Source organism: Leuresthes tenuis, unplaced genomic scaffold (assembly GCF_036924035.1).
Source record: "Leuresthes tenuis unplaced genomic scaffold, fLeuTen1.0.hap1 SCAF_4, whole genome shotgun sequence".
NCBI classification, from domain to species: domain Eukaryota; kingdom Metazoa; phylum Chordata; class Actinopteri; order Atheriniformes; family Atherinopsidae; genus Leuresthes; species Leuresthes tenuis.
Window position 1 is genome coordinate 27,942,277 of NW_027325358.1, and position 18,162 is coordinate 27,960,438.

The window sequence follows — 18,162 nt, forward strand, 5'->3', positions numbered from 1 at the left end:
AAAATAATCCAATTAATTCATATAGAGCCAATTCAAAAAACAATATCCTAGCTAAGGAAACCAACAGATTGCACCGAAACTTGTCTTCAGTCCAATCTCCCGTCCGTAGCGACTGTGAAAAGGAACGACTCCCTTTAAGCAAGAAGAAACCTCTAGCAGAACCAGACTCAGGAAGGGTGGCCATCCGCCTCGACAAGCTGGGGTTTGAGAAGACAGAAAAGAGGAGGGAAAAACACCATAACACCATTCAAAGGATACCTGTTGGAACAGGGAAACACAAGTTAATAGCCACCATAATGTCACATGTACATAATTAAACAGGGGGAAAAAGAGCAAAGTGAGGAAAGGTGTGACGGATGAGGTCCCCCAGCAGTCTAAGCCTATAGCAGCTTAACTATGGGATGTTTCAGGATTACCTGAGCCATTACCTGATGTATCAGATTACCTGAGCCAACTGTTGTATCAAATTAAAGGATGGAAAAAGTCCACATTTGAAGGCTGAAAAGTGACACTACAATGACAACTGCCAAGAAGAAGTTTCATCCTTACTACTTACGTTTTCAAGTTACGCTTTACATTTTACTAAATACTTAATAAGGTAAGTTATGGAATTAAAATAAAATTGAAGCTGCAAGCAGCTTACTCAAGCTAAACTCAAAACTAAGCCCCACGTCACAGATATTTATTCATTTTCTAGGGGGCGCTATTGAGCAATTAAGACGCAAATACAGTAAAAGAAAATGGCGCACCAGGCCTGATGCACATGCCAAAATTGGTGAGTTTTCACGCATGGGAAAACAATGAAAAATGCGATTTAAAGTGCAAATGATAATAAAAATAATAATAATTCAAGCTGCAAGCAGTGTTGATCGGGCCTGAACACATGCGCACGTCGGAGTAGGTGTTGGACGGCATAGCTATCCGTCAACTGTGGAGCAGGCGGTGAGAATCCCATGTATATGAAGACATCATTAGCAGGGTTTTTGAAAATTCATATGGGGTGCTAGAGAGCTATTTTGCTCCGGCCACACACGATATTCTTTACATACGTACGAGGTTCTCAGCGTGGACGTGTGTGCCAAGTTTCATGAAATTGAGATGATGATATGGCTATCAAACCACAAACGCCATAACTCAGCCTTTGCGGCCCTGCCTCGCCCACAACCTTTAGACTAAGTAATAGTTGATCACAACTGTTAATCCCTCATGGCAGAAGAGTAATTTGAATAAGTTTGAAGCTGTTATCATTAAATCTGTAGTTGGGAGTTTGATCATATGCCAGGTGTGGAAACACAGTGACATTTCCAACCACCAGCAGGTGGCGCTAAAGGTGAGTGTCAGTATGTGCATATGTATGCACTCAGGGCAGAGTCCCCAGCAAGCCTATGACATTTGGTGAAGATCATACAATGTATGCAAAAGTTATGAGTGACTTTGTGTTTTGTGGCGAGCAGTGGCGAGTCATCAAAGTTTGAGGGTCTGCCACGGACACACCTTTTAGAATTTGGAAAATCTGATCACAGCTTTTAATCACCCATGGCTGAAGAAGCACACCAAGATTGAAACCGTTAACATTAAATCTGTAGGAGGAGTTGGATCAAATGCGAGGTGTGGAAAAAGGCAAAATGGCACCGATTTGCATGTTCAACTGAAGATGGCCGACTTCCTGTGGACCCGGCGCCATGACATCAAGAGGCTTTTTTTTTTAGCCTGGGCATGACAAAGGCGTGCACCGAATTTCGCCAACTTACGCAAAACGAAGCCCAATGGCAGGTGTATTTAGAACATTTGTAGGGGGCGCTACAGAGCCCTTTTCCTCCGGCCACATACAATATTATTTACATACGTATGAGGTCGTCAGCGTGGACATGTGCGCCAAATTTCATGACCTTGCGATGATGATATCGCTTTTAATCCACAAACGCCGTAACACAATCTTCGCTGCCCCACCACGGCCACACCCTTCAGACTTTTGAAAAGATTCTCCTAACTTTTAATCCCCCCATGCTTTAAGAGTAACATGACCAAGTTAGAAGCCAGTAGCATTAAATCTCTAGTAGCAGTTCGATCATATGTTAGGTGTGGATACAGAGTGACTTTCCAGTCATGTATGCAGTCAGAGGAGAGTCCCCGGCAAGCCTATGAAGTTTGGTGAAGATCGGATAATGTATGCAAAAGTTATGAGTGACTTTGTGTTCGCTGTTTCACAGCTCAGGCCCTAATAAAACTAAAGAAAGAAAGAAACAAACAGAAAACAGCTCTTTTTCTGAATTATTGACTGCTGTGTCCTACCCCTTCTCCTAAAGTGATCCTGGGTGTCATAAAAGAAAAAAATACAGATTTTGTGTTCATCAGCACAAATACAGTTTTCTGTTTCGTAACAATGTCATGTTTTTCCGTAGTCAATGTGGAGCTGTAGTTAGTAACCCAGAAATGAACTGTGTTTACTGAATGAAAGTGTATGTGTATTTATGTGAGAGCTAAAATCTAAATGTGATCTAAAAATATCAGCCTCTTTTTCTTCTCTCATAACCTTAAAGATGAATGCAAGTCTTTCACCCAATCTAAAACACTTGTCTATACTAAAAATGTCTCTCTTTAGTTTGTAAGATAAATTCATGCCAGCTTTTGTGTAATGACTCCTTCAAACATCTTAAAAAGACATGAAGAGACAAACAGTGTTCTTGTTTAATAACTATAACTTCATGTTTGTCCTTCACAGTCAGCCATATGTCTTTGTTCTTTTCCAAGCTTGTTTTGGGAGGAAAGCATCCATATATTAGTTTTCCAGTGGTCATATTTGCATACAGTCTCAATGGTGTATATGTCTTTGCTAAAATCCAATGAAACATTAAGGCTTATTTAAACAGGTTTTAGTCTTGAATTCTCACGTAGTCCAGCAGTAAAGAAGCATTCCTGCTATCAAAAATGGGTAAGAAGTCTATACCTTCTTCTTTGTCATTCTTTTAAAAGTCAGTGTTTGTTTACGCTTGGCCAGCTTTAATCCATGACTTCTTCTGTTGCACAGTGCTGTCAATCAAAGCAATGACAACAGTACCGAAGGGCACCTCAAGCTGCCATTCACATGCTCTGACTCGTTACCAAAGAACAAGAAACAAAGTTTGCTGCAAACAAAAAGAGAAATCCTTTGATGGGTGAAACTCAATTAGCAAAACACTGTCAACATGATCAAATAACTATGTCGTCATTTGTGACCAAGAAACTGAAGGTTACATAATCTTTGTGACTGCTTTTGAATTAAGTAACTGACAATGCAAGGTTAGCACAGAAGGATAGTGAAGCAATATGAGGAATCACACACCTGCTGTAGTATTGAAAAATAAGCCTAGCAGATTACGCATACTTTTATTCCTCTATTGATATATTGCTCCACAAATCACTGTTACTGTTTAGTGATGATTCTTGACTCGCCTGTATTCCATCTTTCCTTGATTGCCCCATTAGTTTAAATACCTGATCTTCTCTGCCATTCTTCACTAGTGTGTTAATGTTTTTGTTATGCCTGTTTGGTTAATAACCTGGATCTTGACCTTTAGTGTTTTTATGGATTATTTCAGTTCTTGGAGTACCTTGGTTTTTTGTTCCGATTCTGCTGGCCAACTTCTCTGCTCACCAGACCAGGTTTTTCTCTGTGTGAGAATTTTCTGTTCTCAAATAAACTTTTGTTTGAACTGAGAGTTTTGTTTCACTTGACTCTGTGGCCGCACCGGGGTCCGCACTTCATTAGGGTGTGACATAGTGTTCAGATCTTCTGTATATATCAGTGCTACAAATATAATTTTATTAGCATCATCTATGGTATATAAATGCCTGGTCTTTAATACTTCATAATCTTAATGATTTTAAAACATTTATCCATTATTTGGTCATATTTAGTGGATGGTCATAGAGATCAAATTCTCATCCAACATGTTGTGTTGTCTTTGTCTTGTCTCATAATTTTCTTTCTGTCTGTATTTCTTTCTTTCTTTCCTTCAAAATATGCTTTACAATTTTGCAAGTCCTTTAAATTACAGTAAGAAATGGGCGGTTTTGAATATGCATTTTATCAGATAATTTGTAAAGAATTTGACAATCAATAAAAGTGATGGTTACATCCTGAGGCATAAAAGGGTCAGTTCTTAAGAAATATTTACATGATATAAAGTGCCAGGACTTTTGTTGAACCAGATGTTCTCATTATAAAGTGAGTTTCCAGGGACTCATCTCACTGAATTTGGCAAGAATGAGTAAATCAGATTAGTCAGCTAATAAATCAAAGAGTGCTTTCCCTATTTCATTTTGTTCTATACAATAAGCTCTAAGGGAACTTTTAAGACCCTCTCATTAACATTGTTGCTTTAAACTCCTTCTGGATGTCTTCCTCTGTATTTAAAACAAGGCCTGGACTTTAATGTTGACCCATCTATCAAAAGATTTCTTCTGTTGCTCTTTGCGACTGAAGTACATAAAAGACTTGATCGATTTGACTGCAGCAGCAGATTTTATAAAATGGAGGTTATAAAATAGCACACTTTCAATATAGCAAGTTTTTTCTTTAACAGACCTGGATCAGCAGAAAGACATTCCACTCTGGCACAACATTTTGGGGATTCCTGGGATGCAACAACTCTTTTTTCTTCCTCTCCGTGTTGCTTCTTTAAGTGTTAATCCTTAGGAAACTTCCACCCATAGCGGCTTGTTTGAAGTGAGCCAGTGGCTATCCACTAAGTATGGTCCCCGTTCATCTGAGTCATTAGATTAAGCTTAGGCACAGCCCGGACAAAGAGATACCCTATCGCCATTTATTTCAAGGAGAGGACCCAGTATGGCCAGTATGGCCACAGAAAGGAGAGGCACTTTTGGAAAACAAATTCATTAAAAGTAGAAAGCAGAACACAAGATGCACTCTACTTGTGCAGAGTCCAATTTATAGTACACACGTCGGCCTTTAGAAAAGCCTGAAACTCTACAAGCGTCTGCTGTTTACATGATACTAAAGCACAGATTATTGTCCTGAGAGTGTATTTTGAATAAGCAGGGAAACTGTTCTTTTACTGATATCAGATATCAGTTAATTATAGTCATTCATGTCTAGCAATCATCGTATGTTTTAACATTAAAATAAAGACGACAAATACAATAACATTAAGGGAATATATATATATATATATATATATATGTGTGTGTGTGTAGTACTTATCATACCGTTATATTCACCAATCAAAAAAATGAAAATAATGAAATAAGTACATTATATTCATTGTGTACTCTGGCTTCCTCCCACCATCCAAAAACATGCATGTTAGGTTAATTGGTAACTCTAAATTGTCCCTAGGAGTGAATGTGAGCGTGTGTGTGGTTATTTGTCTCGTTTGTCTCTGTGTGGCCCTGTGATGGACTGGCAACCTGTCCAGGGTATACTCTGCCTCTCTCCCAATGACAACTGGGATAGGCTCCAGCACCCCTGCAACCCCACAGTTGAATTAAGCTGTTATAGAAAATGGATGGATGGATGGATATTCATTGTGTGTCTGCTGATCTTAATTTAGATTAACTTCTTGTACTAGTCTGTTAATAACAATAACATTTCTAAACAAATCTAATACTATTTTCTTGACAGATATTTTGATTCTATACAGATAGAAAATAAACATTTAATAAAACATTTGAACAGTGGTAAGATTTGATCCTTATTATTAATACTTGGGTCACGACCTTAAAACTTCATGATTATTCATTCTCACTTCGTATGCATTATACATCAGTAAAAGGCTCTGCATACCTACAGCACAGCTGAAAGATTGTGAGTTAAAAACAGAACTCTATGTTAGGTCACATCCATCACAGATTTAAAGTTTGTCATGTTTTTCTCCCGCTTTAATGTTACTATGCATGTACTGTGCATGTTTCAAATAATGTTCAGTTTTGTTAAATTGTGTTTTACATGAAAAGAGAAACACTGTCAGAAATAAATCACAGAAGATACATGCCTAAAAGTGTGCAACAGAGTACTGTACAAAATCATTTTACAGACATCTATTTTAAAACCAACAAAATTATTCATACACGTGAAACTTTTTCTGATAATCACAAAATTGGTCATCTAAAAGTCTGAGAGAAGCTTCAAAAACTCACAAAATTTTATTCTTGTATGATTGCTGGAATGTAAACTACAATCACTTCAAAGAATCGCTTTTGTGTCATGCAGCATCTAATCTTCCCCCTTTGAAGACGAATGTCATTGTCTCTCGTTACTGACGAGTCTGATAGGAATATTCATGCTTGTGGAGGAGGGGGTAGTCAGTGTGAGTGTGTGCCGCAAGATTGGCTTCTTAAACAGCCGAGGAGCCATTTTGTGCAAAAAAAAGTCCTGGACATGTCAAGGCTTTTGACAGTCTGTGTTCAGGATTAGTGGGCCAGCGGCAAGGCAATCCCTAATCCCTCACTGTATCCTAAACTATTTACCCGTCGTACTAAAGCAATTTCCCTGAGAAACTATACACACAAGAGATGCTGGAAGTATTCATTATCATAACTCACAATTTAGCTTTTTATTTATTTTTGCTTCCATTTTTAAAAAATAATTTCTACCAACTTTCTTTATCCTAGTAAGGAAAGTGGAAGATCCACATACTGTAAAATAGATCTACGACAGTAAAATTCTCAATAGCTAGGAAATTATTCTTAAAAATACATTTTTTATGTTGTATTCTATGTTCGTTTTTCAAAAATACTTTAAACTAATTAAATTTTTCTTTTAAACTGAAGCAGTATAAAGGGATTTCCAGTGTTACCAAGTGCAACAGCAAAAAAAAAGTGGAATCACCTTTCTTGCTCATTCAGCTGTTTTATAATGCAGTGAGCAAAACAAAGACAAACAAAAAGAAATCATAAATTAAATTAAACAATTGCATTTACCAGCTTAATCCACTGGCTTTGTAAAACACACCTAACAAATAAATAAAATTTTTTAAATGAGTATGACAATGGAATTTATTTTGTCCTGTTTCATGGCCACCAAAGATTTTCAACTAGAGCTGAGATCCAAACTGTTTTTGGACTACGAAACGTTTTAATGATGTTTTCTCTGTGGTAAGATACAATATCATTATGAAAATTGTTCATCTGTCCATTTACTGTAGAGGTAATGACTGACATTTTTACTTGTCCTTTTACCAGACACGCAACCCCTCATTGTCAATGGATATGGTTTCTTTTCTTTTCTTCTCGGAGATACACCAAACAAAAGTTCTGGCATCATCCCCTGTCCCAGCGCAGACTTGTAAACCATCTCTGAATATTACAATCATCCAACCCCCCATGGTCCCGGACTGCTTCTCTTCAGCGCACCATTACCTTGTTTTCTTCCGTTCAGGTGTTAATAATATATTTATTTGGCTTGTCTGGATGTTAATCCCATTTCCTTCAGCCAATCTCTTACAGTTTTATTAAGGTCTATTGCTGGGAGTTTGCTATCCTGACTCTTTTTCCTCCTTGGGCTACTTGTATATTTTAGAACCTTTTAGAACCTTGCATTTTGATTTTACTTACTCCAAATTTAAGACAGCTTGGTGTCGTCTTACACTCCATGAATTGTGTAATCAGGGATGAAGTAGGTCCTGCAGAGTACTCTGCAGGTAGTCGTCTGAGCATGCCCCATCACTTCTGATATCCATGGTGGAAGGTGTAATTAGGGTGCCTACTAGAATGAAGAGGGACAAGGAAGGAAAATGAGAGGAGATGTAATGGATGGCTGAAAGTATGCAGTGGCAGGATGAGTCAGAACTAAAAGGAAGTGCTCACCAGATATACCCAATTAAAGCTTATAACCTAATATAAAGCTTGTTAAAGGGGAACTCCGATAGATTCCTCGAGCAGCAGCAGGCGTCAATGATGTCATCCCAGTAGACGAGTGTGTAGAAAGCCCTCTATAAGCCCCCCGATAGCCGCCAATAACAACAACATTGCAGTTATAAACTAACAGTGCAATAGCACGCATTGATTCATTCATTCGTCTTAAAGTATTGGTGAAATAAAGACAGATAATGCCTTATTTAGAGGCTGCATCGTTTATGGGGGCATAAACGATCATTCCGTTATATGGATCTCAAGGAATCTAAAAATCTTCCGAAGGAAGCTGACTTTGACCAAACTGCTCTCGGTCAGTAGATGAACATATTTCATGCCAGAAATAAGGTCTAGGTTTAAAAATACCGGAACTCCCTTTTAAATTAAGCTTTTTTGTTATTTATATTACTAAAATGAAGGAGAAATGCTTGTTAAAAAAGGCCTCATGGTGGCACTATCATAGCCATCTTCTGCCTGGAAATGCAACAATAAAAGCATTTTATGCTGAGCCTATAGGGGGTGCTAGAAATACTTATGTGTACCTCAAAAACTGCTGGAAGAAATTTCTCTAACTTTGGTGCACAAGGTCTAGAAGTCTAGAAGCAAGTATTATATAAAACCCGAAAGACCACAATGATTAATGCGTGTGGATTTGGTCTATTACTTACATCTTTATAACTTTATATATTATGTATCTTTTATATCTTGAAAAATATCCCAAAATGTCCAGTATAGTTCTGACTTTAGAACCTATAAACTGCCAGTTGCTGCAATATATTTATTTGGTATTGGTTTTTGAAAGGACATTTATTTTAAATTGTGTTCTACAGAAGACATAAGAAGACACAGTTGTGACTTTGACTGGAACTTTCATTCAAGTGCTCAGTCTGAAAGCGTTAAGATAAAATCCTGTTCATCGCTACAGAGAAAATCTTAGCGGTCATAAAGGGTTAAAAGTGAGCACTGGGATTTTTTGTATGTGATTAAGTTCATTCCTAATCCATTTACAAAATTAAATAACGCTAGGCAAACTTCTAACTTAATTATTTTTGTGCTTGAGTCCTGCCCAAAATAAAATGTACAAGTTGCCATATATATTACCTTCACTCCTGTTATAGATGTAAACAGGATGACACAAAATCTGCTCGCATCTGTCTGTGCCAGATTCTATACTGGTACAGTGGCATAGAGGATGTACATCTTAACAATCATGGTGCAATAAATTAAACATTAAAGCTATTTAATACATAGGATACATTAAATTTGAAATTTAACCTGTATTGTAACTGCTGATCTGTGGCTTGATCCTACTGTGAATGCAACTGATGTCAGAATGATCAGAATTCATGTGTCTGATTTAGGCCTTCTGAATTTAAATGCCTTAATATTGTGTTTGTTATAACTAGCTGTAAGATAGGGCAGACTCAGAAAGGAGCAGAGACAGCAGGTCAAATAAAAACTGAAGTTTATTGTGGAGAACTGATGATCCTTCAAAATAATCGTCTGTGGCTGTAAGTGTCTGTGAAGGGACAGTAGGTGTTAAAACATGGCAGGAAATCCAGAATATCCAAGAATCCAAAATAAGTAGAGTACTGGACGAAAACTTAGATGGGACTTCCATCAATCCTTCCAGAACAGACTTAAATTGCAACTGAGGCAGAAGCGGTGCAGTGGCAAAAATAGGCTTAGCGTGATCAGGTGCATGTACAGTTTGCTGCAGTATTAATGGGGCTTTCTCTGAAAAAAAGATTCACAAAGAACAAAAGACTTGAGAAGACTAAACAAGACTTCTTAGAACTAGACAAAAAGTATGATTTGCTTTACCTGAGTTGTATTACATCAATCTAGCAATGATGAAACTGCAGACTGGAGCTTTAGAAGGCAGAGGTAGGTGATCTGCAGCAGGTGAGTCGAATCCTAAATCAGCACCACCACGCCCAGCAGGACGTCCTGGAGCCACATCAGAGGAAGCAAAAGGAGATGTAACAAAAGTTCTCAGTTAGATTTTGGAGTGATGAGTAAACATCCCCCCTACATTGTTTTTGAAATTTATTTTGCCCCAGAGCTTACAGGTGGATGCTAGGGTGGTGGAGGGGCTATAAAGCAGCCAGTGTGCTGTGTTTAAAGGCAGCAGCAGCAGCAGCAGGTGCAAGCTCAAGGCTGAGAGCTTTGCAGCTTAAATAGATCGCCCAGATTGGAGGGCTGCGCTTTATAAGTGGTATGTTGTGTGTGACACAGATCACATGGGAGGCAGTAGAGCATATCGAGTTCCTGTCTGAACTAGCTTGCGGGCATCACTCCATTTATGCAAATGCTAGCTCCATACTCAATGTAATCATACATTTTATGTGAAACATATTGAATTTTCCTATTAGAGGTGAGTTCAAAAAGGAAACTATTTAAATGGAGCAATCCAACACTGCATAATGCCATAAAGACAAAATATATATTCTGACGTTGCCTGATGCCACTACGGGTTCTTCAGCAAGATTTCAGAGACTGAGGACGGTTTGACATGTGTTGGTTTTGTACTTTTTTGAAAATCTGATCAAGTGGAGTACATAGGCCTTTGCACTCCCGATTCGTGCTGCCGACTCCAGTTCTCTCTTGTCTCTGTTCCACTGTGTTTTTAAAAGAGGAGAGTGATTGGACAAGTGAATGCCGGTGTACTAATCACTCACCTAGTCCTGCTCCCCTGAGCTCTCTCCACACCTCTCTCCTGCAGCTGATGCACCACGCCCCCTCCACATATATCCACCGCCCGACTTAGACCGGGGAGCCGTCTGGCCTAACCCACTCCCCCCGACCTCACCATGCAAGAGAGGAAGTCGGCCACCGCCATCTGCGCCCCCGGCCTATGGACCACCTTGAATTTAAACGGCTACAGTGCCAGATACCAACGGGTGATCCGTGCACTGGCATCTTTCATTTGGTGGAGCCACTGGAGGGGAACATGGTCAGAACAGAGGGTGAATGGGCGCCTCAGTAAGTAATGCCGCAGAGCGCCAACCGCCCACCGGATGGCCAGGCACTCCCTCTCCCCGTGCTGTACCTGGTCTCCTGGTCGGATAGTTTCCGGCTGATGTAGAGCACTGGGCGGTCAACACCCTGCACCTGCTAGGACAGAACAGTCCCCAAACCCCTTCCCGACGCATCAGTCTGCAGGACAAATGGGAGAGAAAAGTTAGGTGTGCGGAGAAGAGGCTCCCCACAGAGGGTCTGCTTTACGGAGCAGTGCCAGGTGTGCCTTGAGAGGGTAACTCTCAAGGCACACCTGGCACTGCTCCGTCCACCGGACTGGCTCAGAGGCACCTTTTAGGATAAGGTTGGCCAAGGGGCTGGTCAGCTCCGCGAAGTTGGGAATAAATCGCCAGTAATATCTGGCCAGCCCCAAAAACCGCCTCACCTCTTTTTTGATCTTGGGACTTGGACAGGCTGCAATCGCTGCTATCTTGTCTACCTGTGGATACACCTGCCCGCCGCCAAAGTGGTACCCCAGATACCGTACCTCCCTCCATCCAACTGCACACTTCTACGGGTTTGCCGTGAGCCCCGCCTGCCTCAGTGACTCCAGCACCGCCGCCACGTGCTGCACATGCTCCGCCCAGTTATTGCTATCATCCAGGTATCATCCAGGTAAGCGGCAGCATATGCAGCATGCGGGCGCAGTACCTAATCCATGAGGCGTTGAAATGTGGCTGGGCCCCCCGAACAACCTGAACGGAAGTGTGACAAATTGGTACAACCCATACAGAGTGGAGAAGGCTGTTTTTTCCTTAGACTCTGGAGACAAGGTAATCTGCCAGTAGCCCTTGGTCAAATCCAGTGTTGTAAAAAAATGAGCAGTGCCCAGGCGATCCAGGAGCTCGTTGACCCGGGGCACAGGATAGGCATCAAATCGTGAAACATCATTCACCTTGCAATAGTCCACACAGAACCGGATAGACCCATCTTTCTTGACTACAAGAACGATGGGGCTACCCCAGGTGCTGTGGGATCCTTCAATTACACCCATCTCCAACATAGCTTCCAATTCTGCCTGAACCACTTTTCTCTTGTGCTCAGGTAACCGATAGAGTCATGAATGCACCGTCACAACCGGGTGCATCTCAACATGGTGTTAAATAAGGCTTGTGCGTCCTGGCAGGGGGAGAACACATTGTAATGGCGAGTCATTTTGAGCTGGAAGATTGGACCGATACAAGCACTTTATCTCTCGGTGAAAATTGTCTTAACCTAGATCCTCTGTTGTACAGCCGTTGCTGACGTTCCTGGGCACAGAGCAAATTCTCATGTGACAACTGCCCTAGTGTGTGGAGCTTTACGCTGAGGTCCAGGATATACTGAACTTCATTTTTAATGGGGCTTGGACCTTCCTCCCAGTTTTCCTTAACCAAGTCCACGTGGTTTTCTGCCAAAAAGCAGTTCCAAGGGAGAAAATCACATTGAGGCCTGGGGTACCTCACGCACTGCAAACAGCAGAGGATCTAGCCACCTATCCCACTTACTACTATTATCGTGCACAAACTTATGGATCATGGACTTCAAAGTCTTATTCAGGCGCTCAACGAGGCCTTCAGTTTGAGGGTGGTAAACACTGGTTTGAATCAACTTGATGCCCAATAATCCGTACAGTTCTCTCAGTGTTCTTGACATAAATTGGGTGCCTTGATCAGTCAGGATCTCTTTCAGGATCCTGACTCGGGAGATAACTTGAAGTAGTGCCTGCACTACACTCTTTGCAGAGATGGTGCGCAGTGGCACTGCCTTTGGATAAAGTGTTGCATAATCCACCAGAACTAACACAAAGCGATATCCACGTGTGAAATGGTCCAATGAGGTCCATTTCTTTTTTTTATTTTTCCCCTTGTCCTGTTCAGCATTGTGGCAGCAGAATTGTAGTCTGAATACCTTTGATGCCAAACAGATTTGCTTTGCCAAGGGAAGTTTTATAAATGTAAAGCTACCCTTGATGCCCATTTATTTATTTCTGTTTACAATATATGACATGTAATAGAACTGAACCGGACCGGGGGACAAGGAAAGAAGAAGAGGAAAGAAGAGGAAACAGAACAAAAATAGAAACAAAAACCAGACAACCAGCTGCTACACCTGTAAAAAACAAAACAGACAACAATCCATGGCCTCTGAGGGGAATCCAGCCTTAGCGCCACCAGGAGCACCTGAAAGCAGACAAGCAGAGAAAAAACAAACACACAAACAAACAAAAACAAGCACAAGAGGCGGCAATCGCATACAACACAACTGTGGATATAGATGACCTGAGACGACATGATAATACATCAACTGCTTAGCGACCATGCTACTGGACTAATGAATGTGTGTGTGTGTGTGAGAACATGCAACATCTATGGCACAGGACCTACATGATAACCGTGCTTATAAGCGAGTGTATAAGCGTACAGGGCCACAATCCACAGCCCCCCCAAGCAATCAGAAGCAGGCAGAGAGGGCCACAAGACTCAGGCCACCAGCAGACCCCACAGAGCACAGAACCCAGGAAGCCCACCGCAGGGGCAACCACGCATCCACCCAGAAGACTGCAGAGGAAGCCCCCGGACAGAGCCCCCATAAGCATAGGGCAGAGGCCTTCCGGGAGCCAGGGGCAACAGCACACCGACCCTGCCAGGCCCCAGCCACCCAGACACGGCCGTGCACTGGACCCGGGCCCCAGGAGCCCGAGCGCCCCCAAACCCCCCGGCAGAGGCCCCACCCAATACCCAGGAGGGCCAATCTCCCCAGACAGCCACACAGTGGGTCAGCGCCTGCCCCAGCGCCCCTGGCCAAGTGCCCTGGGAGTCAAGACGTGCCCACAGGTGGGTGAAGTCGCAAGCAGCGGGGAGAGGCAACGCCGCCCCCCCATCGGGAGAAGCACAGGCAGGCCAGGCGACAGCAAGTCCCAGATCCAGGCCCAATCATTACCACACACACTTTCACGTCCCATACATCCACACATCCACACGTCCTCCCTCCCTCGACTCCGCTGGGGTGTAGTGCAGCGGGCACACCAGGGGGCCAGCAGCCCCCCAGCCACCACAGACCCCGAACCAGCAGAACAATTAATCAATCCTCTTGGCCCCTCCCGCCCCGAGCAGCAACCAGGAAGCAGGGGTGTGGGAAGAAGACCCCTCCCCTCACCCTTCTGGCTCTTCAATATTTTCTAATAGTGAGCAATTAAAATTGAGGGGCAGCTAAACTTGTAGAACTGGGAGCGTGGCCCTCTGGGCAGCCTACATACTCAAAGAGCCCCGCCCACCAGATGCCACTCAGTGTAACCACCCCCCAAGACCTAAGGTGTGTGTGTGAGTGTGTTTGATAAGTAGTAATGTCTAAGGTGTAATTAAAACAGGGGCGGTGAACTGAGTGCAACCAAAGGGGACCACCTACGTGGCCCCATCCACTACACCCCACCGAACACACACGCCCCCAAAACCCTTCATGTGTGAGTGTGTGCTGTGTACAGGAGCCAGAAGGGAGAGGGGTATGGGGCTGATGTCCACCAGGCTCGGGGCCTGCAGCGACCATATTCCGGGAGCTACTGTACCCCCAGAAGGTACCCACCCCGCCCCACCCCACTCAACCCAACCCCACCCCGGAGGACCTCTACAAAAAACAAACAAACAACAACAAAAAACAAACAAACAAACCACCCGGTCACACCAGTCGCAGCAGCCCGGGCTCGAGACCCACCATCACCCAGGCCCCCCCAGGCCCCCCCCAACAGGGGAAAAGCACCGCCCCCCCCCCCCCCCCCCCCACCGCACGCCCCAACACCCTGAAAAAAAAAACAACCATCTGCGGACACCTTGGAGGTCCCAGAGCAACAAGCCCGGCACCAGGACCTGCACCAACCCACCCATACTGTGGCGCGTCCAGGGCAACCCAGCCCCCCCAGGCACAGGCAGGGCCCCCCCCCCCGGGCGCAAGGCAGCGCCCAGCCACCAGGGCCCAGGCCCAGCACCACCACCCACGCCAGAGCGGCCCAGCCACCCGGCATAGAGCCAGCAGCCACCACCCCAAGGCCCCTAAGGGACCCCGCCCCACGCCGCAAGACAGCCCCACCCGCAAGCCCCCAAAACTGCCCTCCAAGCCCGACACACAGTCACACACCCGGTCCCCACGACCCGAGAGACCACCAGACGCCCGAAGCCACACAGCCCCCCCCAGCACATACCCAACCGCCCAGAGCGACGGGACAGCAACCAACCACCACCACTATGTGATAAAGCTAATCAGAGGGGACCAGAGAGAATGAAATTCAGCCAATTGATGTTTTGAGGAGGCAGACATTGTTTCCATGCTAATATAATCTAAAAGAAAATTTCTAAACTGGTTAATACACAGATTGTTCTTCGCTTTCCAGTTCATGAGAATAGTTTTCTTTGCGATACATAACACTGTGAGAACCATGTGTGCTGAGTTAATTTCCATGTTGATGTTGTCTAAGTCACCCAGTATGCACAGTGTGGGGCATGCAGGGATGCTACACTTTAGCCATGTTGATAGGTCCTCACAGACCTCAAACCAGAACTTCTGGACAGGCGCACAGAACCACAAAGCGTGTGCATAATCATCAGGTGTGTTATCTGTGCAATGTGAGCAGATGTTTGAGTGTGTTAGACCCATCCTGAACATCCTTTGTCCTGTATAGTGTGTTCTATGAAGGATTTTGTATTGTATGAGCTGTAAATTAGGATTCCGAGTCATTCTGAAGGTGTTCAAACATATTTGTGGCCAGAAGCTATGACTAGAACTGATGGATAAATCTGCCTCCCATTTTTAGGATGGAAGAGACATTGTGTCATCTGTCTTAGACCATAATTTATATATTTTTGATAGTAGTTTTGGGGTGCAGATGCTTAGAAATTCTGTTACCCTAGTCGGGAGTTGTAAGTTTGGTTGGTGGAGGATATATTTCTTTGTTATTATAGACTTAAGTTGTTAATATTCTAGGAATTTATTGCTGCCTATCTCGTGTTGTGATATGAGCTCATCAAATTAAATAAAATTTCCATTTTGGATTATATGTTCCAGATGTTTGATTCCTTTGATCTTCCACAGAGTAAAGTTGGGGAAGAAAGACAGAATAGAAAAACAGTGCAAAAGAGTGGAAGTGTGAGATAGAAAAAACAAAAACAAAAAAACATACCCAAATAAACAAATATGAACTGCATATATCCTGTGCTGGTGAGACTGGCAGTGAGCTATATATTTTGCCTTGATAGATAACTGTGAATTGGATAGATTATTTCATCTTGCTTATATGTCATCTACAGTGAAATGATTCATACAAGTTAACGAATACAGATCACCTGGAGTTTAGAAGAGCCAAGGAGTGGTTTCCTGGTCGCGGTAAAGCTGCCCGTTGATGAATAATTTATCCACCGCGATGACAGCTCGGGAGCCTCCTTCCATGAACTTTCTCCGGATGGGGAACAGAACCCTGCGTCTTTCCAGGATTTCTTTGGGAAACTGGCCGTTGACGCTGAAGTCCGTTCCTCTCAGCTCCCTGCCGCGGCCCCTCACCTGGACCTTCTGTTGGAAATGCTCGAACTTGGCCACAATCGGTCTCGGTCGGCGGGCATCAGGTCTCTTCCTACCCAGGCGGTGGACTCAGTGAAAAGTAATGTTTTTCACTACATCTACTGGAAGTTTCAGTTGATTTTGGATGAAGTTTTTCACTGCGAGTTCAGGATCCTCGTCTGCCTGCTCCGGGATTCCAGAAAACACCAGATTGTCCCTCATACTACGAACCTGGAGATCAATAATTGATTCTTTTATCCTCTTGTTCTCATCAGAGATCCGGCTCATTCCTTTGGTGAGTGATTTCACCGATCCTCTGAGGGCTGCGTTTTCTGCAGCCAGCGTCTGCACCTGTTGCTAGCTGAACTCCAACGACTCCCGTAATGCCTGGAATTCTCTGTGTAGAATTTCTAACAGAGACATACGGGCGTCGAAGCTGGATAATTTGTTATCGATCGATGTTAAAATGTCCGTCGAATCATTACCAGCTGGAGACGTCGCTCCGGGTGACTCTTCATTACGACTTCTCTTTGAGGTTCAAGCCTTGCTGCTAGCAGATGGGGTTTGGTTAGTTTTCCCCATGACATCCTGTCAAAACACTCGTCGATGAAATCTGTGAGGCTCTCCAGGCTTTCTTCGCTGTACTCCAGTGTTTTGTTTTTGTTTCACCCGATAATATATTTATTTAAACAGTAGTTATTGGCGTAATTATAATCTTACTATATTGTTTGCTCTATTTGAGGCGCGCCTTGTTTGAATCTGCCGATAGTCTCACACAATCTCGCGACACTACAGCATCACTCTCTCTGCAATCCTCCCACTTTCAGGTTCACCTCTTTCAACAAACACAAGTCCCCTGAGGTCCATCTCAATACGCTCAAATGGGACCTCAATCAGCGGTAATGGGCGCAAAGGTGCTCTCGGGATGGCCGGTTGGTTAACCAGCTGGTATTCTGAGTAGGACGCACACCAGCGGCGCACGTCTGTCCCAATGCCTGGCCAGTAGAACCGGGCCATTACATGATTCAATGTTTTTTCATACCCCATATGCCCCGCCATCGGGTTATAATGAGCCGCCTGGAAAACAATTTCCTGACGGCTTTTCTGAACCAACAGCTGTGTTATTATTTCCTCTGTCTGAGTGTCACGACTCACTCTGTACAATCTGTCCCTGCACAATGAAAAGTGCGGATATGTTAATACTGCATCAGGGCACACCATATGACCATCAATTTCTATCACTTGGTCCAAGGCATAGCGTAGAGTATCATCGCGAGACTGCTCAAGTGGAAAATCTTCCATGGAGTCGAACATGAGAACCTGCGGAGCCTCTTATGAGAGTACCGTCGGCTCCCCCTCCTCGTCTGTAGTGTTGGACAACCGCGCACTGCTGAGCACAGCGCACGTATCCCATGTCCCTGACGGTCGTGGGCTCACCCCCACACACTGTCCCACAAATCTATCAAACCCGGGCCAATCGGTACCCAAAATCAGGGGGTGCGCCAGGCGGGAGCTAACCGCGGCCTTCACACTATGCTTTTTCCACTTATAATGAATTTCAACTGGAACCACGGGGTATCTGTGAATATCCCCATGTACACACCTAACATCCACCCATCCTGCCTCTATCAAAGCCCCACGTCGAATCAGGTTCTAGTGAACTATGGACTGCGTGAAGCCTGAGTCCACCATTGCCTTATGTGTACTCCCCTGAAACCTTACCGGAATGCTGTATGTCCCTCCTGGACCGGGGGAGGGTGCCGGAGG